Genomic DNA, 26409 nt, shown 5'->3' on the forward strand with positions numbered 1-26409 from the left:
TCGGGCTGGAAGTTGAAAGAGGGACGTGTCACCAAGACAACGGCCGGGTAAGTATGCATTTTTTTACTTTTACTGCGGAAAGGGCTGTCCTCTCTATCCTGCACTGATAGAGAGAAGTGCTGCCGATTAGTGCAGTGCAACTTTGCAGCAAAAATGTGCGTGCATGTCCAAGAACCCGTATTTATGGGAGGAAAAAAATAAGTTTGTGTGCATGAGGCACACCCAACCTACATTCTTCAGGGTTCTAAAATTCCTCCCAGGGCAATCTCACATTTTATTTATACTAAAAGGGAATGTGTTGCCAGAAAAACATGTTTTTTTTTTAAAAATTAAACATTTAGTGTGTGGGTGATTAAACATTGTTCAAATTTTTTTCGCGAGTCAGGAAATATAAATTTTTTCTAATTTATAATACTACCCATTTTTGGTCACTAGATGGAGCTAGTTCCCAAAATTGCAGCATTGCAACATTGGGTTAAAAGCCCTCGCTCTAGTGAGCTCTCAGCATCCCCCCCTCCTTTATCCTGGCTAGTGCCGGGATAAACGAGGGGTTTGAAAGGTTTAACCTCCTACACTGTGTGTCGCCATTTTTTGAGGTAACCCACAGTAGTAGGTTTACATACAGTAGTAAACACACACAAACACTAACATACATTGAAATCTCTTACCTGCTCCTGCCGCCGCGGCTCCCTCCGGCCCGTCCGCTCCCTTTGCTGCCGCTGTTCCATGTGCACAAGTCCGGAAGCCGCGACCGGAAGTAGTAATATTACTGTGTGGCCGCGACTTCCGGCGCCAATTTCGAATAGGACTGTGTGGGAGCGGCGCATGCGCAGTTCCCACACAGACGCCGTACACGGCAGTCAATGGGACGGGAGCCGTTCGCAGTCCCTATGGGACTGTGGCTGCCGTATTCCATGTCTGTGTGTGTCGTTAATCGACACAGAAATGGAACAAAAATGGCAGCCCCCATAGGGAAGAAAAAGTGTAAAAATAAGAAACAGTAGAACACAAATGAATATAAACGTTTTTATTAAAGCACTAACATCTTTAACATATCAAAAAATTATTTGTGATGACACTGTTCCTTTAAGTCATGTTTTAGTTTAGCGTTATACAAACTCCCCCCCCCCCCCTCCCCATACTGGGGGTGTGTAGGGCAGCGTTAGAGGAAGCGTGAGCACACTCATTCTTTAACAAGTATTTGTAAAGGTAGACTGGCTAGGTGCTGGATTTTACACACCTGTGGCCAATGGCAACTAAAAGACCGGAAATAAAAAAAAAATACCCCAACTTTTGTCAATAGTTTATTTAACATATGGTCCACACAGTTCTGTTAGGGACAAGATCCTCCATCTTCACCAACTCAATTCACCAGTAGATCCCCATTTTAGACTTGTGTACAACAGCTGGGCACGTAAGGACTGAGCCATATGGTAGCTGCAGATGCATCTGTTCAGGTTTTTCAGCATCAAGGTCAGGGAAGCTGTGAGAGACACAATGTTATCTGAAGTTGTTCCATTCAAGACCTAGAAATAATGGCTGATAACATTTCTATAACCCTGTAGCTCAGAAAGTACCACTCAGTCACAGATATCAGACTGGGGCGGTAGAACAAATCATCCCAGCCTCCCATGAGAAATGTTCATATATGCCTTGTCAATCTGCTATAGCCGACACTTACCCAAGCTCTGACATTTCATGGCCTGCAAAGGGAGAATTGCACATTAGACAGTTCAAGATTAACAAAATGGACCACTCAAAACTAGAGGGTCTCATCAGGATAGCGACGATCCTTGTCACAGCCAACACAAGTGCCAGCTCAGGGTATAGTGGAATATTCATCACTGGAGTCCCTTTACAAATCTCTAATTATCTACTTTTATCCAAGCAAACTACAACCAGTTTTCATCTCTACAAAGAGTTACCCTCATGGTATGAAAATACATCTTCTGCCCATTAAGACTTAAGCCCCATGCATGCTATAATGCAGTACAAAACTAGAGCCTTCAGTCATCTATGAAACCTAATTTTACTGAAGGAGCCTTGTATGCAAGATGGTTGAGTGGACTTTAACCGAATAAACCAAAAACTAAAGTTGAGCCTTTTATTGGTTGCCATAGGCATAGAAGTCGAGGAAAAATATTTTGTACGGATAGGTCAATTGATGCAAAGACTGACCAATCTTATATTCAAGGCAGATATCAGGAATGGTAGTTTGTAGTGCAGTCCCATAAAGTATATGCAATAAAGCCACCCAAGTTTAACTGCTACTTGAGCTATGAAAGTCAGGGATTAAACAAGTCCTTACCAGGGCAAAGCAATCCAGTCCAGTGCTGCAGTCACCATTCTCACCCTGAAAGAGGAGATCATTACAAGTTGTACAGAAATAAACAGTTGGAGGAAATTCACAAACTCCAAGCTGTCAGAAACAGTAATTCTCATCAGTGCTATTCAGACGAACGAGATTCCATTATTAAACTCATCATTTCAGCTGGAGAGAAGACACCTTGGGAGTCAGTGTAGTTTACATACAGAAGTGTGCCTGAGGAGGACTTGACAGTACAATAGTAGTAACATGGGCCAGAAAGCAGACCACCCAAGAAGTGTGATTATAGCCAAGTGCTCATAGACCTTAAGAAAAACTAAAACTAGTCTTGCTTGTGATACAGTAACTACCATTTTGACTACTTAATGTAGTGCAGATTCTCTGAGAAGACTACTCTGGTCTTAGGCCCTGCTCACACCACTGATGTTTCCTAAAGATAGACATCCCAAAGACAACCCAGAACTCACACAGAGTCCTAAAGATAGATAAGTAGCAGATTTGGCAGAGAATCCCCGGCAGAAGTCCGGTTGACAGATTTCTGCTGCAGTATGTATGGCATTTCAATTAGCCATATTTAATGGGCCTAGTGTGGCTTACTAATATGTTCTCTGCCTGAGAACAGGTCTAGAAGTGGTATGTTACTCAGCAAGGTGGACTACAATTCAACCTGCCTCCTTGAAAGCAATGGGAGGCTTTACAAGCAGACTTCACACCGATTCCAAAACAGAACACATTGGAATCTGAGTATTCTGCCTTTTGAAGAGGCCGAAGTGTGCTGCTCATTGAAACCGAATTTACCTAAACTTCAGCCCTGCAAAGCTAGCCCAGCAACCTTTTAGTTGGCAAAGTAACATTTGCCCAACAAACATCTTGTTTCCATATTAGGTGTGGCTTTGTGATAAAATACATAGTGGTTGGACGGTCATACCTGAAATATAGTAGGCCATGGTGAAAATGAATGTAGTTTATATGTGGTGTGTAGTAAAGACTTACCAGTGAGTTCAGCTCCAAGATGTAAATTGCTTGCGGAGATTTAATTCATTCTCCAGTGCAGTGGTATCCTGCAGGAAAGAGATTAGTTAGACTTTTTACAAAGAGAACCTTTCACCTGCCCATACATGTGCAGGGCTTCACACACACACTGTCTCACTTGAAATAATTTTTCTAATTTCCTCTGATATTTACATATCTGCGCAGTTATATTTGCCACCCGATATGTAAATAAGCCCCTGAACAGTCAATGGGGCGTTAATATCTAAACATCAAGGGGGCGTGATGTCTCCATTCTGACACTGTCCAATCAGCTACAGACAGTGTCAGGGCAGGTTGCGCTGTGTTCCCTCCCGCGAGAACAGACTGGTGGTTCTGCAGAAAGCGCACTCAGTGTTCTTGTGGGAGGGAACAGCGCAAGCCGTCCTGACACAGTCCTAAGCTGATTGACTGTCAGAGCAGAGACATCACATTGCCATTTGGAGACGCCCCATTGACAGTTCAAGGGCTTATTTGCATATCGAGTGCCAAATATAACGGCACAGATATGTAAACAGAGAAAATTTCAAGTGAGACAGTGTTTGTGAAGCCCTGCACATGTATGGGCAGGTGAAAGGTTCTCTTCAATATACAAGAATGAAAGTTGTAAGGCACCGATCACCTGACATCTGTTTACGTAACTACAGTAACCCATAATGTAACAATTCTGGAACATCTTTACTGAGAACTCTGCATTGTACTGCTCATCGGTTATTCCTCCTAGAAATTTGTGATAAAATACTGGCAAAACTAATACCCAGTTGTCAATCAATGCTGACAGTGAGGTGTACCTCTGACAAAGGTGAACAGTTACACCCAGCTGTGAATTTATTCACATTGCCAAGACAGAGGAATGGTACAGCGCAGAGTTCCAAGTAAAATTGCTCCAGAATGTTATATTGTGGGGAAATACAAGTATTTACTACAACAGACATGTCAGTAGGGGTGACCGATCCGCTTTAGAGAACAGAAACTGCTCAGAAGTTCACACATTTTCATTAGGATATCAAAGTGAGCTAGTTCAACTCATCATTGCAGGTGCTCTCAGTGAAGGTGTATAGTTACCTACCCATTATGTAGTGGTGTGGACCCATCTTCTCCAGTAACCCTGCAAGGACACTCAGTTTAGGATTCTACTTTACTCTTCAAGTCATTGCCAAGTTTTACGGACAGAAACTCAGTGTATACCAGTCAGTCATGGAATATCAGACTGGGGCGGTAAAGATCATCAGAAGTTTCAGCTACAAGCAAGGTCAATAAATGCAAAAGGGGTTACCTGGCAAAGTCAATGCAGAGGCCGAAAACTCCTATAAAAGTAAAAAAATATTAGTAATAAGCAAATCCCGCACAAAGTAAATTCCTAATAAGCTGGTCTAACAATATCCCAAAATCTACCATGGCAATACAGCTATTACTACACGTACACAACCCTTGTCAGACTGTTCCTGCTGGAACATTACATCCTTCCTCTCCTACTGATAGCACCAGTGGGTTCACCTTTTCAGGCTCTGGCACCATACGGAAGGTCGGACATGTGGAGGTATCATCATTTGGGCATGAGTACTGAATAAGTAGCAGTTTACCTAGCACCGATGTTCTTTTGGAAGGCATCCGACGACATGTTCACACTGCAGAAAACAAATGCAGAGTTACAATAAACTGTATATTTCACATAAAACTGAGCCGAATATAAAGCATATAAGCTCCATCAGAACTCCACCATGCTAAGGATGTTCTTCACAGTAGTTCAGACGAACGAGACTTCATAACGTCATCATTTGGAGCATACATTGTGGACAGAGGTCAATCCTAACAAATTTTTCCTTATTTAAGGGTCTTGCCATAAATATGAATTTAGGTCAAATTGTAACCATTTGTTTTCAAAAGGATAATTGAACTTGTGTTTAGATATGTTCTAGAATGACCTTCTACGGTGCCTCTGGCTGAACATTCATGATAGGATGAATATGGAATCCTTGACCTCCATATACAGGTCCCTTGACAAGTTCAGCAAGACCTGGTTGGAACCCCAAAAGAGATCTAATCGCAACTACTTATATACGGCCATCCCTTAGTGATTGAACTCACTGCCTCCTGTCAAAGATCTTAACCCCTTTAAGATGCAGCCTGTTTTGGCCACATGATTTTCAAATCAGACACGTTGCTTTATGTGGTAATAACTTGGGAATGCTTTTACCTATCCAAACGATTGAGATTGTTCTCATGATGTATTGTATGTTACTGAAAATGGTTGATATTCAATATTTGTGAAACTCAATGCTAGAGAAATTGTGAAAATTAATATTTACACTTTAATGTATTTACTTGTAAAACAGATAGTAATACCCCACAAAATAGTTACTAGTTAACATTTCCCATATGTCTACTTTGTTTGCATCGTTTTCTTCATGTCCTTTTATTTTTCTAGGACGTTAGAACTTCAGTGGCAATTTCTAAGCTTTGTAATACTCAAGAAAATTTCAAAAGGCTATTTTGAGGGTCATATTAGTTAGTCCTGGAACGCTTGGTCTACTCTCGCCTTATCCGCTATCTCTGCTAACTCCATTCTAGACCCCTTACAATCTGGTTTCCGCACTCTACACTCCACAGAAACTGCCCTTACTAAAGTCTCAAATGATCTTTTGGTGGCTAAATCGGACGGTAAATCCTCTTATTCTTTTGGATCTCTGCAGCCTTTGACACTGTAGACCACAAACTCCTACTTAACATGCTCCACTCTATTGGCCTCCAGGACACGGCTCTCTTGGTTTTCCTCCTATCTCTCTGACCGCTCGTTCAGTGTGTCATTTGCTGGTTCCACTTCTCTTCCCCTTGCTATCGGGGTTCCTCAGGGATCAGTCCTAGGTTCGCTGCTCTTTTCTCTCTACACAGCTCCTATTGGACAAACCATCAGCAGATTTGGCTTCCAGTACCATCTCTACGCTGATGACACCCAATTATATACCTCTTCCCGTGACATCACCCCTGCTCTAATACAGACCACCAGTGATTGTCTGTCCGCTGTCTCTAACATCATGTCCTCTCTCTATCTGAAACTGAATCTTTCTAAAACTGAGCCCCTTGTGTTCCCACTATCTACTAACCTCCCTAAACCTGATGTCTCCATCTCGGTGTGTGACACTACCATCACTCCTAAGCAGCATGCCCGCTGTCTCGGGGTTATTTTTGACTCAGATCTTTCCTTTACTCCTCACATACAATCACTTTCACGCTCCTGTTATTTTCACCTCAAACACATCTCCAGAATCCACTCTTTTCTTACGGAGGAAACAGCCAAAACTCTGTTGCTCTGATTCACTCTAGTCTTGACTACTGTAACTCATTACTAGTCGGTCTTCCCCTCACTAAACTCTCCCCTCTCCAATCTATCCTCAATGCAGCAGCCAGGCTCATCTTTATGACCAACCGCTACACCAACGCCTCTAATCTGTGCCAGTCACTGCACTGGTTGCCCATCCCCTTCCGAATAAAATTCTAACTTATTACTCTCACCCACAAAGCTCTCCACAGTCCTTACATCTCCTCCCTCATCCCTGTCTACCAGCCTACTCGGGCTCTACGTTCTGCCAACGACCTTAGATTAAAATCCTCCATAATCCGAACATCCCACTCCCGTCTCCAAGATTTCTCTCGTGCTGCACCCGTCCTCTGGAATGTGTTACCCCAGACAATCAGATTAATTCCCAATATCCACAGTTTTAAACGTGCCCTGAAAACACATCTATTTAGACAGGCCTATAACATTCCCTAATCTGACTCCTTTCCATGGCCCTCTTTTTAGATTAGTCATCAGAATAAGATTCCCTCACACTCCTTCTCTTCATGTCCGTCATATACGGATACTGGCTGGTGACCGGCTCATGCAGCTTTATGTTACCACCGCATGTGTATAAAAATGGCAGGACCATTGTACAGAACAAACACTATGTGTCTCCCTTATGTCCTCATAGATCGTAAGCTCTTGCGAGCAGGGTCCTCAGTCCCCAGGTTTGAATTATAAATGAACTTTGTCACCATGTAATGTCTGATATTGTTTGTTTCATGTCCCCTCTAAATTGTAAAGTGCTGCGTAATATGTTGGCGCTATATAAAGATTATTATTTTTATTATTAAGTCCCCAAAAATCACCCCATTTTGAACACTACACCCCCCCAAAGTATTTAAAACAGCATTCTGAAAGTATTTTAACCCTTTAGGCATTTCACAGGAATTAAAGAAATGTAAAGGTGAAATTTACAAATTAATATTTTTTTGCCAAAATTTTCTCTTTTACCAGAGAAACGCAACTCAATATTTAATGCCCAGATTCTGCAGTTTAGTAATGTCCCACATGTGGCCCTAGTGTGCTAATTGACTGAAATACAGGCCTCAGAAGCAAAGGAGCACCTAGTGGATTTTGGGGTCTCCCTTTTTGTAGGAAAATATGTTCGGTGCCACATCAGGTTTGAAGAGATCTTGTGGTGCCAAAACACCCAAAAGTGTCCCCATTTTGGAAACTACACCCCTCAAGGAGTTTAGGGCTATAGTAAGCATTGTTTTTTTGCAGAATTTAGTTGAATTCGTTTGAAGATTATTCCTTTTAAAAATTAAACTTTTCTGAATTTTAATTTAAAGGAGAAAAAGAAATTTCTCAGGAGTACAGCAATACCTTAATTGGTCATAACTGGTTTATTAGTAATTAACCCTTTCAGGACTGGTCTTTGCTGATTCACTTTCGTTTTCCAGTCCCCGCCTTCCAAGAGCCAGAACTTCATTTTTCCGTCAATAGCCTATTTTTTGTGGGTGTAGTAGTTTCCATTGACACCATATAGAGTACTATACAACGTATTGGGAAATTGAAAAAGGTCTGTGGGCTGAAATTTAAGTCTCACTGTGCGGTAAAAATGACAACTTATTATTCTACATCAAGACTAAAATATAAAACTTTTAAATCTGGTATCACTAAGACAAAAAACTATTTGTAAAAAAATAAAATTGTTTTGTATCACCATTCTGAGAGCCATAACTAACTATTGGTCAATTGAGTGGTGTGAGGGCTTATTTTTGTGGGGACGAGCTGTAGCTAATATTGGTACATAAATAGTGAAAAACCCTGCAATTTTGGAGTTTTAAATTCTTTAGGCAATCACTGTGCACAATAAATTAAGTTTTACTTCATGCTGCAAATTGGTGCAATTACAGCGACAACATATAGTTACTGTGGTGCTAACCGACTTGCCCTCTTTCTACCACTTCCACTTATCGCTCTCGACCCAAGCCTCAGAGGGGCACTTTCAACTCCTTGTTCTTGGATTCTGTCCCATTTCCTAAGTTGACTCTTTGCTAGAGGTTCTCCATTCTTCACTTATAGCTAAAATGGGAGGTTGATGCAGGTACTTGTTACCCTTTTTAATAAATTGGTGCACTAGAAGACTTCACTGGCTCTGGACACATTAGGCGGACATACTGAGTGGGAATCGAACCACCATGGGGTGCCATAACATGCATTAGCAATATGCAGATAGGAGCATTAACTGAACATGAAATCCAATAAGCATGGGACAACTCCTTTGAGCGGCATATAAAACCTATGAAGTCAGAAAAAGGCAGTCATAGGCTATGTTCACACAGAGTATTTTGCAGAGTTTTGACGTGGAAATCGCGTTGCAAAACTCAGCAAAAAACGGCCCGAAAATGCCTTCCATGGGAGGAGTCGGCGTCTTTTTCCCGTGAGCAATAAAACTGCCTCACGGGAAAAAGCAGCGACATGCCCTATCTTCGGGCGCTTCCGCCTCTGACCTCCCATTCACTTCAATGGGAGGCAGAGAAAGCGTATTTCGCGGTGTTTTATGCCCGCAGCGCTCAATGGCAGTGGGCGAAAAACGCCGCAAAAATCGGCGTGCAGGGAGAGGAAAATCTGCCTCAAACTTCCAAACTGAATTTTGAGGCAGATATACCTCCTGCAAAATACTCCGTATGAACATAGCCATACACTGGCAATTCAATTGTTTTTGCTTATGAAAAGATCACCCAGTTAAGGCTTTGTTCACATCTGTTTCACATCTCATCCGTTCAGAGCTTTCCATCAGGGGAACCCATGAACGGGACCCTGATGCAAATGTCTAAACCACCAGAAAGTAACATGCATCGCACCATAAACTTTTATAGGAAAACTAGGATATTTTAATGAATACTTGCCCGATTAGCACCAAGTTACTCAAGTATGGCAAGCAATAGTGTCCACATGGATTCTCTCCAGACTGGGTATTCCACAAATATATATATATATTTTTTATTGAGAAAAGACAAAGGCCACTTTCATACCAAGCTTTGGCTATGCTTTATAAAGCTTTCCACAAGTGCACAAAACTATTCCTGTAGGACTGCAATCCTGCTACCAGTGACTACTGCACTCTGCACAATGAATAGGTGTGAGGGGCCTTGTCTATAAAGAGAAGGGGCTGTTCATGCACACTGGACTGATAAGAGCCTTCTGTGGTGCTTACCTCTTTCTTCAGAGCATTGTTAAAGCTTGAAATGTGAAAGACCTGAGGAAAGACAAGATGGTTAATACATGCCAGAGATATTGGTGTTCTGCAAGCACACGCAGCCTTATCTCAGAGTGTAAGGTGGCATCACTAACAAGTCAGCCATATGCTTGTCTAAGTCAATCATCATCGATGAGGCATAACAAAAAAACAAAGTTAGTTTAAGACGCACCTGCAACAGCAGTCAGTCAACATCTTTATGACGACAGCAGTGAAGTCCTACAAAAAAAATAGGCAATAAATAGTTAGTGTTGTACAACATAGCCACATAACTGAAGTACAGCTTTATTCCACAACTCATTAGAAGTAGATTGCCTAGCTTTATACAAAGAGGCTGTCAGCACATTATAAGTGCCCTATCTGCTACATAATGTGATTGGTGCTGTAATGTAGATTACAGCAGTAGGTCATTTAGAAAAACTATTGACAGTTATGACCTATTTTAGACTTATGCTAATGAGTTTCTTAATGCCCAACTGGACGTTTAGCTTTTGTGCAAATGGGCTTTGTAAAGAGGTGTATGACGCTGACCAATCAGCGTCATACACTTCTCTCCATTCATTTGCTCAGCACATAGCGATCTTGCTAGATCATGTGCGGTCACTTACTCACATTAACGTTACTGAAGATGTATCAATAATACATCCTGACCAGAGTGGGTTTGTTCCAGGAAGAAACGTCAATGATCACCTTGGTAGATTCTTTGGTAATATGCAGCTAGGGGATGGGAGGACCTGCTCCATCCAGTCTCTTGATGCCTCTAACGCATTTGACAGGGTGGAGTGGGGATATTTATGGAAAGTGATGGACAGGTTCGGCCTGGGTCAGGAATTTGTTGGATATGTAAGAAAAATGTAAGTCAATCCCAGCGCTAGTTAGAAGAAATGGGGAGCTTACCACCTCTCTTTCCCGTGGCACTTGACAAGGATGTCCCCTCGATAGAGGGCTTCAGCAGCAGCAGGAGAGAAAATCCTGCTCTACACTGACATATTACTGTGTCTGAATATTTCTGAAAATACTGTGCCTAGGGCAGTCTATGAAATAGACGCGTTTGGAAGATTATCTGGTTTAAAGTGTAGCTAAACGTTCGGCAAACCTCTGACATGTCATAGTGACATGTCAGAAGTTTGGATTGGTGGAGGTCTGAGCACGGAGACCCAAACCAATCGCTAGAACAAAGCAACTGAAGTGCTCGTGTGAGCGCTCAGCTTAGTGTCTGTTCGGCTATTTCCGGAAATAAATGTATTGGTGTACGGACTCAATAGAAAGTCTGAGCCCGTACTCCGATACATCGGCTTTCTGGAAAAAGCCGAACAGAAACTAAGCTGAACGCTCAGAGTGCTTCAGCTTCTTTGTTCTAGCGATTGGGGGGGGGGGGGGGTCTCAGTGCTCGGACCCCCACCAATCCAAACTTCTAACATGGCACTATGACATGTCAGAAGTTTGTCGAACGTTTACCTACACTTTGAAATTATCCAAGGGGAGTAATGTAGATTTACTCCAATTAATATTCAAACTGCCTCATAGCAAATTGAAGGTTATGCAACCAACAGTTAACCTTGAATACTTAGGTATAAAAATCAATGCAGATATTGGGAAATTCACTCTGCTTAATGTCATGCCTCTCATGGCCAGAACTCTGTCTAAAATCCCCATTTGTATTCAGCTACCTTTATCTAGAGCAGACAGGGTAGCACTACTTAAAATGATACAACCACAATTACTGTATGTTCTGGCTGCTAGCCCAGTTGGGATTAATAAACTTACTTAAACTAATAGAAACTATAACAAGATAGTATTTGGGGTAAGAAGGTAAGACTCAAGCAAAAATTTCTATGCAGACCACTGAGTGAGGGTGGTATGGAAATTCCCTTTGGGTACTACATAGCATTTCAGCTTAAACCTCTAACTAGATGGTATGAGGTTAGCACTCCAAGGGGATTGGTGAGCGAAAACAAAGATCAAATTAGTAACATGAGCTGTTAGAATAAGGGCAATTAAGAGCAGGTAATAAGGGTTGGCCGATAAATAAACTTGACAGAAAGATTTGCAGCGTGGAATAAAATATTGGAGATTAGGGGGGGGGGGGGAAATCGACACATTACACCAATAGGGCACAATAAAAACTTGAAGGAATTGGAAAGTATTCAAGATGTAAGGGGGTGGTTAAAATGGTATTAAACACATTAAGGATTTGTTTATTAATGGAACACCGACTACCTTTGAGAATCTTAGAAGCATTTATTTAGTAAAAGAAATTTATAGATATTGTCATGCACAAATAAAACACAGTAAGCAAAACTGTATAAGAAATATTTATTTATTTCTAAAGTCACAATGGAATGGAAGGGCTATATATATATATATATATATAACACTAAATGCAAAAAGTAGTGTCTTGAGTGACTAGACATCGCTTCCAGCCAGGACACGATGTCCATTCACACTCGACATTTCGGTAACGTTTGTGTGGGAGTTAATGACAGCAAGCGTGATCTCGTGAGTAATCACGCCGTAAATGACTGCTTACAGTAGGATTTCGCAAGACCACGCTTGTTGTCATTAAGTCCCACAAACATTACCGAAGTGTCAGGATTTTGACTAGACATGGCGTCCTGGCTGGAAGCTATGTCTATTCACTCTCAAGACACTTCAGTAATGTTAGTGTGAGTAAGTGACAGCACATGATATAGCAAGATTACTATGTGCTGAACACATGAATGGAGAGAAGTGTATGATGCTGATTGGTCATCACACACACACACACACACTTCTCTTTACAACACCCACTTATTCAAAAGCTAAACAACTCCTAGTTGGACATAGTCATTAGCATAAATCTAATATAGGTCATAACTGTCAAAATTGATAATTTTTCATAAACACTAATGTAATCTACATTACAGCACCAATCACATCATGTAGAAAATAGGGCACTTTCATGGTGACAGAGCCTCTAAGTTGTGTCACCACAGACAAAACTCAGGCCTCATGCACACGACCGTAGTGGTGTGCACATCCATGATTTTCGGCTCTGAAAGTGTTGGTGTCGTGGGCTGTGCACATGGCCGCGTGCATTCATTTCTATGAGCCTGGACCGCAAAAAACGCAGCCATAATAAGACATGTCCTATCTTTTTGCAGTCCAGGCTCCTGGGCAATGCACGGACTGTGGAAACTGGCCGCAAAGACACTAGCGCGCATGGGGCCTTACATACAGGCACCACTGACATCATGCCAACTAGCAGGAGTCCCAGAGGTTGAAGTTCCACATATCAAGCATTGGCCATTTTAAGTATAAGAACTATTTTAGGCAAACCAGCCCTGAATTTCTTTCTAGACAGTTCGCCTAAGCATTAGACCATTGCAAGTACAGTCACCACTCAGCCAGTGAGTTTGTCTCCACTGTCAACTCAGGAAGAGAGAGTTCAAGCGTTATCATCTTTGTGGCTCATGTACAGGACGGACTCTCAATACAAGTATGGGACATTATCCCCACAATAGTAAGTGATGGCTTCACAATGCCAGCTCAACACTTCCTAATCGGTGGAGGTCTGACAGTCCCACCTCAGAATGAAAGGGGCTACAGCACAAGTTAAAGGTATTCTAGTCCTAAGAAATGGTTTATCCTCAGGATCAGCCATCAATCTGATCAGTTGAAGTCCACTGGGATTAGTACTACGACTACACTCTAATGTTTTGAAGGGGCCACTGACTTCGTTCGAGTGCCGCTTCCACTTCACTGAATCGCTTCTACGCTTGTAGAAGCGGTTCACAGTATTACAGACTTCTCCCACTCACTTCAATGGGAGAAGGCTGTAGTACAGTGAATTGCTGCTACAGGGGCCTTGGCGATTCAGTGCTATAAGTATAAGAAAAGGGGGGAAGCAGCACTTGAATTAATGCTGCGGCGCCTCCAAAACAGCTGATTGGCAGGGGGCGCTGGGAATCAAACCCCAACCAAGCATATATTGATGACCTGTCCTGACCGGTCAACAGTTTTTTAGGGCTGGAAAAAACACTAAGTGCTACTGCCCATTCCCAGCAATTCATGCACATGCAGAAATATTAAACAACCCCATTAACTTATGAAGCTGTTGCAGTAATAGTCACAGCCATACAATGTAAAATAGTAATAACCCTTTAACCCCTTAGTGACCACTAATACGCCTTTTAACGTGATTCACTACTGGGCTTTAGGCTAGGCTGACGCCTTTTCACGTCAGCCTAGTCTAAGTCCTGCACGGGTCTCCCGTGCAGGCAGGAGCCGGGGCTCTGCTGTCTGATGACAGCTGAGCTCCTGCTCCAACGCCCGCGATCGAAGTTTACTTCGATCGCGGCCGTTTAACCCGTTAAATGCCGCCGTCAATAGCGACCGCGGCATTTAACTTTGTTTACAGAGGGAGTGCGCTCCCTCTCTCACCCATCGGCGGCCCGCGAATGCAATCGCGGGTCTCCGATGGGGTGTCATGGCAGCCGGGGGACTGATAAAAGCCCCCAGGTCTGCCCTGGACATATGCCTGTTAGGACGCGCCGGAGGCACGTCCTAACAGATTGCCTGTCAGATTTACACTGACAGGCAATAATGCTCTGGTATACGAAGTATACCAGAGCATTATAGCAGCGATCGGAACATCGCACAGTAAAGTCCCCTAGTGGGACTAATAAAATCAATCAAAGTGAAATAAAGATTATTAATAAAAAGTACAGTAAAAAAATAAATCAAACCATTTTTTTCCATAAAAAGTGGTTTTATTTAGTAAAAGTGTAAAAAAAAAAAAAAGTACACATATGTGGTATCGCCGCGACCGTAATGACTCCATTAATAAAGTTAATATGTAATTTAAACCGCAAAGTGAACACCGTAAAAAAAAAACGCCAAAAACTATGGCGAAATTGCAATTTTTTTCCATTGCCCCCCAAAAAAGTCATAATAAAAATGAATCAATAAGTCCCATGTACCCCAAAACAGTACCATTCAAAACTACGTCTTGTCCCGCAGAAAACAAGCCCAAAAAATCACTACATTGATGGAAAAATAAAAAAATTACGGCTCTTAGAAAGCGACGATGCAAAAACAAATAATTTTAGTTCAAAAGTGTTTTTATTGTGCAAAAGTCGTAAAACATAAAAAAACCTCCACATATGTGGTATCGCCGTAATCGTACCGACCCATAGAATAAAGGTCACATGTTAATTACGTCGCACAGTGAACGGCGTCAATTTAAAAACGCATAGAACAATGGCGGAATTTCAGGTTTTTTTTATAATCCCCCCCAAAAAGGTTAATAAAAGTTAATATAAAAATTATATGTACCCAAAAATGGTGCCATTAAAAAGCACAACTAATCCCGCAAAAAATAAGTCCTCATACAGCTATGTAGACGAAAAAAAACAAACGTTATAGCTCTTTGAATGCAACTATAGAAAAATGAATAAAATAGCTTGGTCATTAAGGCCTAAAATGGGCTGGTCACTAAGGGGTTAAAAGAAAGCTGCTTTAGGCTGGGTTCACAGAATTTTCGCAGGTGGAAAATCTGCCTCAAAATTCCGTTTGGAATTGTGGTAGATTCTGCTCTGCCTGCGTGCAGATTTTCGCTGCATTTATTACTTGCGGCCTTTGAGCGCCGTTGGCAAAAAACCGCCACGAAATAAGCTGCCTCCCATTGATTTAAATGGGAGGTCAAAGGCGTAAAAGACCGAAGACAAGACATATCTTTTTTTTCCCCAAAGACTGTTTATCCTCTCAGAAAAAAAAACCTCCGCCTCCCAATAAAATCAATGGGAGGAATTTGTTGGCAAGTTTTCCGACAGTTTCCACGTAAAGAAAAACAAAAAAAATAAAAATGTGATCTCCCCCTTAAAGAGAAAATAAAGTAAAAGATTATCCGAGGTCACATCAGTAGCTGAGGAATGGCCTGATCACTCTTAAATGGCTATAGACTTGGGCCATGTGGCATTGCTCACTTAAAGGAACAGTGTCATCACAAATTATTTTTTTATATGTTAAAGATGTTAGTGCTTTATTAAAAACGTTTATATTCATTTGTGTGTTTGTGTTTTACTTTCTTATTTTTACACTTTTTCTTCCCTATGGGGGCTGCCATTTTTTGTTCCATTTCTGTCTGTGTCGATTAACGACACATACAGACATGGAATACGGCAGCCACAGTCCCATAGGGACTGCGAACGGCTCCCGTCCCATTGACTTCAGTGTACGGCGTCTGTGTGGGAGCGGCGCATGCGCCGCTCCCACAGTCCAATTCGAAATTGGCGCCGTCCGGTGCCATTTTCCTGTGGACCGGAAGTCGCGGCCGGACAGTAATATTACTACTTCCGGTCGCGGCTTCCGGATTTGTGCACTTGGACCAGCGGCAGCAAACGGAGCGGACGGGCCGGAGGGAGCCGCGGCGGCAGGAGCAGGTAAGAGATTTCAATGTATGTTCGTGTTTGTGTGTGTTTACTACTGTATGTAAACCTACTACACTTTGTGTTAGCTCAAAAAATGGCGACACACAGTGTAGGAGGTTACACCGTTCAAACCCCTCGTTTATCCCGGCACTAGCCAGGATAAAGGAGGGGGGGATGCTGAGAGCTCACTAGAGCGAGGGCTTTTAACCCAATGTTGCAATGCTGCAATTTTGGGAATAGCTCCATCTAGTGACCAAAAATGGGTAGTATTAATTTATAATATTTCCTGACTCGTGAAAAAAATAAAAAAAATTTGAACAATGTTTAATCACCCACACACTAAATGTTTAATTTTTAAAAAAAAACATGTTTTTCTGGCAACATATTCCCTTTAAAGTTGATGGAAAGCAGTTACTGGGCAAAGCTATGAGATCACATCTAATGTAAGGCTTTGTTCACATCTGCATCAGGGCTCCATTCATGGGTTCCTTTGGAGCTTTCTGTTAGGGGAACCCACGAACAGAAACCAAATTGAATCAATAGCGTAGCCAACTATGTACTAGCGACTCAGTCAAAACAGAACAGTTACACAAAGGTGACAAAATCCAGCAGCAACAGATCCTTCACCATTGAACGCAATAGTGATACAAAGGGAAGCCTATGGTTTGTTCACGGGTTCCCCTGACTGAACGCCGAAAGAACCCATGAACGGAGCCACAACGTAGACTAGTAACAAAGGGTTACAGCACTACAGAGCCATCAGGTCCCCCTGATTTTTACCTGGAGCTCTTGAAAGCAAAGCTTAAAGAGGCTCTGTCAGCAGATTCTCAAATCCCTATCTCTTGCATGGGATCGGCGCTGCAATGTAGAGAACAGTAACGTGTTTTTTTTTTAAACGTTCATTTTTGGCCAAGTTATGAGCTATTTTATATTTATGCAAATGGTTTGAAATGGACAACTGGGCGTTTTTTTTTCGTTATGTCCAACTGGGCGTGTATTGTGTTTTTAACTGGGCGTGTTTATGTATATGACGCTGACCAATCAGTCAGCATCACACTCATCTCCATTGATTTACACCGCAGCGATGTGCAGACACATACAGAGATTAACGTTAATCAAGTGTCCTGATAATGAATACACATGATCATCCAGCCTGGACGTCATGTGTATTCAGAATCCTGACTCTTTTCTTTGAGATTTCTAGCAAGGGAAACGAAATCTCGTTTACCTCCGTAATCTCGCGAGATTTCGCTTCCCTTGCCGGAGTCTCAGAAAAGATTCAGAAGTGTCAGGATTCTGAATACACATGACGTCCAAGCTGGATGGTAATGTGTATTCATTATCAGGACACTTGATTAACGTTAGTCTCTGTATGTGGCAACACATCGCTGCGGTGTAAATCAATGGAGATGTGTATGATGCTGACCGGTCACTGATTGGTCAGCGTTACACGTAAACACGCCCAGTTAAAAACACAATACACGCCCAGTTGTCCATTTCAAACCTCATTTGCATATATATATATATATATATATATATATATATAAAATAGCTCATAACTTGGCCAAAAATGAACGTTTTTTAAAAAAAACAACACGTTACTGTTATCTACATTGCAGCGACGATCCCATGCAATAGGAGATAGGGATTTGAGAATCTGGTGACAGAGCCTCTTTAAAGAGGCTCTGTCACCACATAAGTGCCCTATTTCCTACATAAGGAGATCGGCACTATAATGTAGGTGACAGCAGTGCTTTTTATTTAAAAAAACTGTATTTTTACCACTTATAGATTGATTTATGCTAATGAGTTGCTCAATGCCCAAGTGGGCGTATTTTTACTTTAGACCAAGTGGGCGTTGTACAGAGGTGTATGATGCTGACCAATCGGCATCATGCACTCCTCTCCATTCATTTACACAGCGCATCGGGATCCTTTTAGATCACTATGTGCTGTCTTATACTAACACATTTACAATACTGGTGTTCAGACAGTGAATAGACATTCTGAGGATGTCTATTCACAATCTCTGCACTTCATTACTCTGTTTGTGGTAGTTACACCAGAGGACGCGTAATCTCATTGTAACCCGTCATTTACCGCGTAGTCTCGCGAGATTACGCTGTGCTCTGCTGTAACTATCACAGACAGAGTAACGAAGTGCAGGGATTGTGAATAGACATCCCATGGAATGTCTATTCACTGTCTAAACACCTCAGTATTGTTAGTGTGTAAGACAGCACATAAGGATCTAGCAGGATCCCTATGCACTGTGTAAATGAATGGAGAGTGCATGACGCTAATTGATCAGCGTCACAGTCCCCTGTACAACGCCCACTTGGGCATTAAGCAAATCATTAGCATAAATCTAAAATCACTAATAAAGTGGTGAAAATAAAAAGCACTGCTGTCACCTACATTATAGCAGCCATCTCCTTATCTAGACCAGGCACTAATGTGGTGACAGAGCCTCTTTAAAGTGTTATACATTAATCCATCAGCAGACCTGGTCTGCTTAACAAATATTACAGGAAATAGTCATTTAAGCATTTGGTGTGTGGGGGGGGGGGGGAGAAATAAACGCGCGCTTACCGGTCAGCTCAGGAATGACTTGCACCTAAAGGAAACAAAGTAAACGTTGGTAACAAAGTCAATACGAAAACAAGTAATAGAAAAGCGAAAGCCACTAGCAAGAAAAAATAAAATGTAAAAAAAAAAAAAAAATCAATGAAACGACTGCGCGGCTCAGAGAAGTTAGTTGTCCTCACAGGTCTCAGAACAGGTCTGTGAAAGTCTCATCCTAGACACGCCGCAGAACATGGCGGCACCGCAGCACACCTCCCACGTGACCGCAGATAATCAGACATGCATCCATCCAATGCACACAATATACGCTCCAACTTGTAACAAAGCGATTCTTCATACTACCCTAACGTACCACGGACATTACCTCACGGCAACCCACAGGCTGCCGCAAGATTACAACTCACCATCCCAGGAAAGAAGCCGCCCCCAAATGACCGAATGTAAGTGAGCGGGCGCTTTTATAGCAAACGACACCGTAAAGCATGTTGGGAGGGCATGAGTATGCGCAGAACCATTCACATTTTCTTTTTTTTTTTTCTTTCTTTTTTTTAAAATAAACTTTACCGACAATCGCGCAGGCGCAGTAAGCGGCTATAGACCGCTCTTTGGATGTGCTTGTTTGTAGAATGAGATCATAGTCCATTGGTGACGAATTCATGAACGGTGGGCTTCCAACAGAATGGAAATGCTCATCCGAAATTATAGTTATACTGTAAATATAATGGACCCCCGAATATCCCCAACAGGGAACGCAATGACCCAAACAGTCAGCCACTTCACTATTATTATTATTATCAGTGGCTATCCCATTTCTAGGGCTTTTCTTTTATCGTTTTTTCTTTCATATCCTTTTACTGATTTTTATTCATTTATTTACATGTATATGTGCTCATGCATCGCTAATCCACTGCCTCCTTCATCTACGTTTAATAGTATTTTATATCATTTTATTCCATCCGGATCAAGCGTTAACCCTATATATTGTGCTATTTTATTTGTCTTCAATCGTCTTCAAACATCTATGTATACATGCGAGTTCTTGTACTACGGTGTCTGTTATTCTAATATTTATATGTATGTGCCCTGGCATACCATCCACCCACTCCTCTATTGTAATATACACGTCCACTGAACTATATGCTTACATATGTAAGACCTGCACTTTGATATCAACAAAATGTCTAAGTAATCATATTCCCACAGTTTTGAGGAGTCCGTCCTTTGTAACCAATATATTTTCAGCAAGTAAACTGATCACTATACATGGTTGCTCGCAATGAATGTCGAAGCATCACTTCTCTCATGATTTTAACCCCTTCCCTCTTTTGCCACATTTGAGCTTCCTAACCGAGCCTCATTTTTCAAATCTGACATGTTTCACTTTATGCGGTAATAACTTGGGAATGCTTTTACCTATCTAAGCGATTCTGAGATTGTGTTCTCGTGACACATTGGACTTTATGTTAGTGGAAAAATGTGGTCAATAAATTCATAGCTTGTTTGTGAAAAACACAAAAATTTGAAGAAAATTTGCAAAAATTATAATTTTTCTAATTTTAAATGTAATCTACTTGTAAAACAGATAGTAATACCACACAAAAATTGTTGCTAATTAACATCCCCTATATGTCTACTTTATATAAGCATCGTTTTTTGAACATTATTTTATTTTTCTAGGACGTTACAAGGCTTAGAACTTTAGCAGCAATTTCTCACATTTTCAAAAAATTTTCATAAGGCTATTTATACAGGGGACACAAAAAGTCACCCCATTTTAAAAACCCCACCCTCAAAGTATTCAAAACAGCATTTAGAAAGTTTTTTTTAACCCTTTAGACGTTTCACAGGAATTAAACCAAACTAGAGGTGAAATTTACAAATTTCATTTTTTGTTGTTGCAGAAATTCATTTTTAATCCATTTTTTTTGTAACACAGAAACGCAACTCCATATTTATTGCCCAGATTCTGCCATTATTAGAAATATCCCACATGTGGTCCTAGCGTGGTAATGGACTGAAACACCGGCCTCCGAAATAAAGGAACACCTAGTGGATTTTGGACACTCCTTTTTATTAGAATATATTTTAGGCACCATGTCAGGTTTGAAGAGGTCTTATGGTACCAAAACAGTGGAAACCCCCCAAAAGTGACCCCATTTGGGAAACTACACCCTTCGAGGAATTTCTTTAGGGGTATAGTAAGAATTTTGACCAGACAGTTTTTTTGCAGAAATTTTTGGAATTAGGCCATGAAAATGAAAATCTACATTCTTTAAAATAAAATGTAGGTTTAGCTAATTTTTTTTTAATTTCCAAAAGGACTAAAGGAGAAAAATTACCACAACATTTGTAGAACAATTTCTCCTGAGTAAAACAATACCCCATATGTGGTAATAAACAGCTGTTTGGACCCAGGGCAGGGCTTAGAAGAGAAAGAGCGCCATTTGGCTTTTGGAGCTCAAATTTAGCAGGAATGGTTTTCAGAGGCCATGTCGCATTTGCAAAGCCCCTGAGGGACCAAAACAGTGGAAACCCCTCACAAGTGTGATACTACACCCCTTGAGGAATTAATCTAGGGGTGTAGTGAGCATTTTGACCCCCACAGCTGTTTCATAGATTTTATTTGAATTGGGCAGTGAAAATAAAAAAAATTTTTTTTTTCCAATAAGACGTAGCTTTACTGCAAAATTTCATTTGTTAAGCAATTTCTCCCAAGTATGGCAATACCCCATATGTGGTTATAAACTCATTTTTGGGCACACGGCAAGGCTCAGAAGGGAAGGAGTGCCATTTGGCTTTCGGACTGCAGATTTTGCTGGATTGGTTTCTGGTCGCTATGTAGCATTTGCAAAACCCCTGTGGGACCAAAACAGTGGAAACCCCCCAAAAGTGACCCCCATTTTGGAAACTACACCCCTCAAGGTATTCACCCAGGTGTGAAGTGAGCATGTTAACGCCGCAGGTGTTTTGCATAAATTAGTGTGCACTCGATATTGCAAAGTAAAAATTGGATTTTTCAATAGATATGCCAATATGTGGTGCCCAGCTTGTGCCACCATAATAAGACAGCTCTCTAATTATTAATCTGTGTTTCCCAGTTTTAGAATCACCCTACATGGGGCCCTAATCTTTTGCCTCGACATTTGACAGGGCTCAGCAGTGAAAGAGTTCCATGCGAAATTGAGGCCTAATTTGGCGATTTACACAGAATTGGTGCACAATTGCAGAGGATCAGATGGGAAATAATAAAAGAAACCCCCAGAAGTGACCCAATTTTAGAAACTACACCCCTCAAGGCCTTTATTAAGGGGTGTAGTGAACATTTTCACCCCACAAGTCTTTTCCATAAATAAATGGGCTGTGTATGGTGCAAAGTAAACATTTTCATTTTTCCCCAGAATTGCCAATTCAGTGGCAAGTATGTCGTGCCCAGCTTATGCCACTGGAGACACACACCCCAAAAATTGTTAAAAGGGTTCTCCCAGGTATGGCGGTGCCATATATGTGGAAGTAAACTGCTGTTTGGGCACACTATAGGGCTCCGATGGGTGGGAGCGCCATTTGGCTTTTGGAGCGTGGATTTTGCTTGGTGGTAGTTTCGTTTGGAGTTTTACTGGTGTTTCAGTTTATAATGTGGGGCATATGTAAGCTGGACAGAGTACATCAGGGGCATAGTCAGGGTGTATAATAATGGGGTAAACAATAAAATAATCCATAGATGTGTGTTACGCTGTGAAGCAATCATTTCTGCACAGGCCGGTGTCGCACTGATAAACGGTGTCTTTACTTATCCCCCTTTTGGTCCACACACCGTACCTTTGCAGTTTGGGGAATTTTGCTAGGAAGTGTTGTCCTGGTATAATACGGGCACCCTCGCTTCTAGCAGATATGTTTGGCCCCCCCTTCCTGGTTCCCTAATTTTAGGGCCCGGATAAATCGCCTCTTGAAACAGACTAAATGTTCCCGTCTGATCTGCACAACTGCATATTTTTTCTTTCCTGACTTATTGGAGCCTTAACTAATTTTATTTTTTCATAGACGTACTGGTATGAGGGCTATTTTTTTGCGGGACGAGCTGTAGTTATCATTGGTACCATTTTGGGGTAGATGTGACTTTTTGATCACTTTTTATTTAAATTTTTGTAGTGACAAAAAAACCTGAAATTCTGGCAATATTTTTTACGTTTTTTTTACGCCGTTGACCGCGTGGAATAAATAACATAATACTTTTATCGTTTAGGCCGTTACGGTCGCAGCGATACCAAATATGTATGGTTTATTTTTTTTTTTCAATAATAAAGGACTTGATAAGGGAAAAAGGGCGATTGTGTTTTATTTTATTACTTAAATAAAAAAAATAAAAAACTTTTTTTTTACACTTTACTTTAGTCCCACTATGGGACTTGAAGGTCCAACTGTCAGATTTTTTTTCTAATACATTGCACGACCTACGTAGTGCAATGTATTATATCTATCAGTCTGCCTAATCGGCTTTCGTAATGGCAAATAGGAGGCCATTGTTAGGTCTCCTGGTGTCATAATAGCAGTCGGCAGTCGTGCGATTGAAGGGCACAGCTGCCGATCTGCTAGCAACCACAAAGATGCAGCGATAGCATTCAATCGCTGCATCTGAGGGGTTAATGGCAGGGATCGGAGCTAGCTCCGGTTCCTGATGCTACAGGTGGATGTCTTGCCGGCGGCTACAGAAGCCTTTCAGGCCCCGCCCCCGGGCTGGAATTTTTCCGTGCTAGGCACACCGGGAGGCCAGTATTAGGCCTCCAGTTGCCATTGCAGCCACCGACACCCGGCGATTTCATTGCTGGGGCGTCTATGAGCTGCAAACACCTTAAATGTAGCCATCGCTTTTGACGGCTGCATTTAAGGGGTTAATGGTGGGGATCGAATCTAACTTCGGTCCCCGCCGTTACAGGAGGATGTCAGCTGTCAGATACAGCTGACATCCGGGGATGATGGCACCGACTCATCTTCTGAGCCGGTGCCATGCATTTGTCGTAAATATACGACATTTTGCGGGAAGCACTGGGTTTCCATGTCGTATATTTACGACAAATGTCGGGAAGGGGTTAAAATAGAAATAAATATACATACTTTTTTTCGGTAACAAAACATCTCCTTATAGTTTGGCTTCCTCACATAGCGCCTAGCAACCACGGTTGCTAAGGACGCCGCTACTTCACTCACTTAGCGCTGATCTCCAACGCATGTACAATAAACTTGAACTGCACATGTGTTTGCTCTACGGTCCTCTCCTTTCCCAAAATACTTTCTTCTCCTAAATATTAATCCCCCCTTGGATACTCACAATTTTTCAGTTTGAAAAATCCAGCCCCGCTCCAGCATGTAACTGAGTCAACTGTCATATCAGTTCACCGACAATAAAAGGAGAACGGCATGTAGCCGTTCTCTGCAAACTTCAACACTAGTTCTAACTAATATCTTCTGTCAGTCCACGTAAACGTTATTTCTACACTCAAGTCACTAATAATATATGTCCTTCCATGTGCCGCACATAATGAAGTCATTATGCAAATTAGACAGACAGTCTGACCTTTGACCTTTTCCCATTGTCTTTTTCACGTTTTTTTTCTGTATAAATGTTTGTACGTCCTGTTGAGTTCCTTTATCTCTGTGATACTGCCTGAGGAAGGAGCCAGTACGGCTCCGAAACGCGTCGCTTGTATGTATCCATATCATTAAAGAACTTTCGAGATATCATATTGTTTGCTTCCTTGCCATGCGGCACCAAGGAACCAATTTCACATACTTTTAAAAGGGAACAGTGCCGTTAGTAGGGCTGATATTTGTGACCTCCCACTACACTGCAACCATTTCTGGAAACCGGACAAAGAGCTTTGAATCCGGCACAAGCCTGCACTTCCCTGGATAATCCATATATCAAAGACCCAATCTACAGGGGTGTCGTGCTCCTAGCTTGTGGGTAATGCCCTATGTTTGCACCATTTTTTTCCTTTCAGCTTCACAAAAAAGGAAACCTTACGGAACGGAGACAAACGGAAAACATTAGCAATGGAAACGTTACCATTGAAATGAATGGTAATGCTAACGGAAAGCTATGGTTTCCGTTCGTGGGTTCCCCTGATGGAAAGGTCTGATGGAACCCTGATGTAGATGTGAACGAAGCCTAACTCATTTAGCATTTATTGACTTTGCTTATAGTTGTGAGATTTGTGATGAACTTTATTACCGCCCCAGTCTGATATTCTATGACTGACTGGTATACACTGAGTTTCTGTCAGTAAAACTTGGCAATGATTTAGAGAGTAAAGTAGAATCCTAAACTGATGTGTCCTTGCAGGGTTACTGGAGAAGGTGGGTCCACACCACTACATAACTGTAAATCTTCCTTTACTTTGGGGACCTACAATGATGAGTCAATCTAGCTCACTTTGTTATCATAGTAGAGGTGACCGGTTTTCTTTAGAGAACAGAAACTGCTCATTAGTTCACACATTTTCATTGACATGTCTGTTGTAGTAAATACTTGTATTCCCCACAATATAACCTTATTCTGGAGCAAATTAACATAGAACTTGGAAATGTACAAATAAATTCACAACTGGGTGCAACTATTCCCCTTTGTCAGAGGGACAGGTCTCCCAGCATATCCTTACCATTATTCTGGCTATACTGGGAGGTGCAGTTTTATGCCGTACAAACTTATATGACAGGGGTTAAACTGAATTTGAAAATGATCTCTGTACTGAGCTGCATTTGTGATAGTGCTGTATTTATGTACAGAGCTTAGTTCTGATGCTGTATATATGTACTGAGCTTGGTTCTGGAGTTATATACACCATAACAACCATTCTCAATACATATAAACACCACCAAAGAGAAGCTCATTGTAATGGTGGGGGGGGTAGGGAAACGGACAAGTGAGCCCTAATCTACCCGCCACTCTGTCCCTGCCTACTTGCAACGACCCGCCCTAGGCGACGGGGTACAACTGGGCGGCGGTCCCTGCGCTCAGTAAGTGCATGACAAACACGACAAACAAACAAGGGAATACAAGCAAGGGAAATGGGCAGTTGCTCGCGGAAACACCGTGAGCAACAGAGTAGTGAACGAGCCGAGTCAAGCCAGGAGAGTGCGAGGTACAAAGCGAAAAGCAGAAGAGTAGTCGGTAAGCCGGGGTCTGTATGGAGCAGGATCAAAAAGTAGCAGGAGCTGTAGCTGGGCCAGGAAACCTCAAGGAAAGAATTCACAAGCACAGATGGACAGGAAGAGCAGGCTTAAATAGACCGAGGGCGGGAGCTAGCTGAGTCTGGCCAGGTTGCGATAGGCTCTCCCACTCCTAAGCCTGCCAGCCTGAGTGGAGGAAGCTGGTGTCTGTCTCAGGGATGTACACTCAGGTGTTGACTGATTAATTCTGGGAGTTAACCCTGAAGCAGTGCCTGGCAGATCCTTTACAGTACCCCCCCTTTTATGAGGGGCCACCGGACCCTTTCTAAGTGGACCTGGCTTACTG

At 41.9% G+C, this 26409-nt stretch overlaps 1 long non-coding RNA gene and 6 other non-coding genes across 7 annotated transcripts; 1 reads left to right on the forward strand and 6 right to left on the reverse strand.

The window, feature by feature from the left end:
• Positions 1-1291: 1291 nt before the first annotated feature.
• Positions 1292-19348, reverse strand: LOC142660624 (uncharacterized). Its single transcript, XR_012850539.1, has 11 exons — positions 19304-19348; positions 18906-18930; positions 10076-10122; positions 9862-9903; positions 4939-4983; positions 4632-4662; positions 4425-4463; positions 3320-3387; positions 2309-2353; positions 1682-1703; positions 1292-1483 (listed from the first exon to the last, which is right to left on the reverse strand). It is a non-coding gene; the product is annotated as an uncharacterized LOC142660624 (long non-coding RNA).
• LOC142661332 (small nucleolar RNA SNORD31) lies at positions 1562-1630 on the reverse strand. The gene has a single exon (XR_012850699.1). It is a non-coding gene; the product is annotated as a small nucleolar RNA SNORD31 (small nucleolar RNA).
• On the reverse strand, positions 4328-4393 carry LOC142661326 (small nucleolar RNA SNORD29). Its single transcript, XR_012850693.1, has one exon. It is a non-coding gene; the product is annotated as a small nucleolar RNA SNORD29 (small nucleolar RNA).
• LOC142661333 (small nucleolar RNA SNORD31) lies at positions 4527-4594 on the reverse strand. Its single transcript, XR_012850700.1, has one exon. It is a non-coding gene; the product is annotated as a small nucleolar RNA SNORD31 (small nucleolar RNA).
• LOC142661335 (small nucleolar RNA SNORD22) lies at positions 4783-4910 on the reverse strand. Its single transcript, XR_012850702.1, has one exon. It is a non-coding gene; the product is annotated as a small nucleolar RNA SNORD22 (small nucleolar RNA).
• On the reverse strand, positions 13281-13352 carry LOC142661328 (small nucleolar RNA SNORD26). Its single transcript, XR_012850695.1, has one exon. It is a non-coding gene; the product is annotated as a small nucleolar RNA SNORD26 (small nucleolar RNA).
• A 5753-nt stretch (positions 19349-25101) lies between the features above and the next one.
• On the forward strand, positions 25102-25172 carry LOC142661330 (small nucleolar RNA SNORD31). Its single transcript, XR_012850697.1, has one exon. It is a non-coding gene; the product is annotated as a small nucleolar RNA SNORD31 (small nucleolar RNA).
• Positions 25173-26409: the final 1237 nt, after the last annotated feature.

This window comes from Rhinoderma darwinii, chromosome 9 (assembly GCF_050947455.1).
Source record: "Rhinoderma darwinii isolate aRhiDar2 chromosome 9, aRhiDar2.hap1, whole genome shotgun sequence".
In the NCBI taxonomy this organism is placed as follows: domain Eukaryota; kingdom Metazoa; phylum Chordata; class Amphibia; order Anura; family Rhinodermatidae; genus Rhinoderma; species Rhinoderma darwinii.